We start from the raw sequence: 2551 nt of genomic DNA on the forward strand, positions 1-2551 counted from the left end.
GTATCCTTCTCAAAATAGCATAGTGTATTTGGCACCTGACCCTATCACTTATTCCCTGTGGGTGTGACCAGTGGTAATTTTGGGGATCTCAGGTTCACTCTCCACACAAGTACATCGAAGAGGCTTGTGAGACAAAGGGCTTATGAGTGTCATTGAGGAAAGATGCTAACTACACACAAATTATTGTTATTATCCAATTTTCTGAATGTTTCCTTAATAAGCAGATGGAAAATTTCCATTCATGGCAAGGGAATTCAAAGGCATAATCATTTCCTTTTTGTAACTATTCACAATTTTAAGTATAGCTCTGCTTAGAGCTTGAGAGATGAACTTCTGTTCACCTCCTAAGAATCATTCGTATTTATTCCTCAGAGTCAAAATTGAATGAATGAAATGTGAGTCACTTTAGGCTGTGTAAACTAAAAAGTAGGCAATTATCATGTTGATTTGTTCAGTGTAGAGAGTCCAATGGGTAATTCATGCCCCAAAGTAGAACCCTTAAAGTTCTGGGGTAAAAGCAGATCTTCAAAGAATTTGTTTATGTATTGCTGAAATTTGGCATCTACATAATTTCCATCAAGAGCATTCCATAGTGATAGCAATGGAATTCAGTGAGTAACTGGATCAGCTTCCTGAATAGCCAATCATTAAATGAGAAATTATTTCTATTGATATGAATACAGAGCACAATTATATCGTGTTTTAGAGGCCTGTATCCAGCTGGGAGTAAAATCACACTGTGAAAAGGAAAATCGCAGCCCACCGCTCACAGAGAAAGGAGTTATAGAGAGTCACTGAAATACCTTCTGGTGCTTTATGGAGAGATCAAATGCTGATGAACATGGTTCAGAGGTATGGTGAGGGCTTTAATTAAAGGCAAAGAGACTCTCATTATCACTTCATACTAGGTTAGATTAATAAGGCCATGATTCATTGTCAGTTGGATAAGTGGTGTACAGTTACTAATGTAGCTGCCCACCATTCAACCAAGTGTAATCAGGCATCTGGATTAGCAGCTTTTGCAATTACTATTCCAAATACCCCCTGAGGCCTTGCTCTAATGTTTTAACATTTGCTGGATCAAACAAAAATATTTTCTCCATTAAATATTGGATCAGAATATCTGTATATTTAAAAAATAAATTTAAGAACTATTCATTATATTTGTGCTATTTTTTTCTAAGAGGGTGGGATGGAGATTCACATGTTATTGTCAATTGGGTTCTGAACTTCTGATTGTCTAGATAAACATTCAGTGTAGAAGTTCCCTCCATTGATACAATTCACAAAGTTGTTTGTAACCTCTTAATTCATATTTATATTTTTGTTGAGATGCCAGAATCATTGGGTGTTTTGCTTAGTTGTGCACAACAGTGTAATGCTGGTTTGAGTCAGAGGCAAGCTACAACAAAGGAATTCCCAACTTCAAGGTTGTCCCTCTCCCCACTACAAAGCACTGTTATATCATTGCTATTGGTTTGTTAATGTCTCTATCAGAATTCAAATTAAGATTATATATAAAGGAACCTATCTTTCACTCAGAAGCTTTTGTGATAACCTGGCTCAAAATATTCTCAACTACCCTCTGGACAAATGATTAGCTCTTACAAATTGAGTGAGTTCATTCTCCTGTTCCTCAACCTCCCTCATCTCCAAAATGAAAGGTTTGAATTATATGTTTCTATAGTCCCTCCTAGCCCAGTCTGTAATCCAGTTAACTAGGACCTGATTTGAAGTTTTATTTTGAGTAACAAACATTTGGTAGCATGAGCGAAACCCTTCTTTTTGAAAACTGGTGTCAATATCCAAAGGCAATGGCTAGGTGCCCTATGTGTCAAATTTTTAAAAAGTAAAATATTAAAAAATGTAGCAAGATTTGTACCAGATTACTAATGATTCCTTTGAATCTGGGACAATGTAAGATAGTATCATTAATACAAATTGCTTGTTGTTCTTTATATTCCCTATATATACATATATTCATGTTCATAGCTATTACATGTATTTTGTATTAATTAATTAGAAATTTTGAACCTTTGGACTCCATCTCCTAGAATTCTTTCCTCATTCCAAAATTCCTCTTCCCTTTACGTGTCTTTATGTTATTGTTTATATAGTTCTGTAACTCCTTCTTTGCACTCTCTTCCGCATGCGTGGCTTGGGTGAGCTCTCACTTGAGTCTAGTCTTTTAGTTTCCTTTTTATTTACTTCAAGTTAATTTTAATAAATCTAATTAAATATAATATTTGGAGTAGAGTGTATATTAATTTTAATCTTAAAAATTTGTCTAAATGCACATTAATTTGGTTTCACTTGCTTTAAAGAATTTGCCTTTCTGACTTTATACACATACATTTTATATGTATAGGTATATATATATTTATATATTTTATGTGTTATGTATATATATATGTATTATATATTTATATATATTATGGGTATATGAATATATAAACTATGATCTTCCATCTTAAAATCAATACATACTAGTTCAAGGTAGAAAAGGGGTAAGGGTTAGGCAATTGGGTTTAAGGGTCTTTCCCAGGGTCAC

This window comes from Gracilinanus agilis, chromosome 3 (genome assembly GCF_016433145.1).
Source record: "Gracilinanus agilis isolate LMUSP501 chromosome 3, AgileGrace, whole genome shotgun sequence".
In the NCBI taxonomy this organism is placed as follows: domain Eukaryota; kingdom Metazoa; phylum Chordata; class Mammalia; order Didelphimorphia; family Didelphidae; genus Gracilinanus; species Gracilinanus agilis.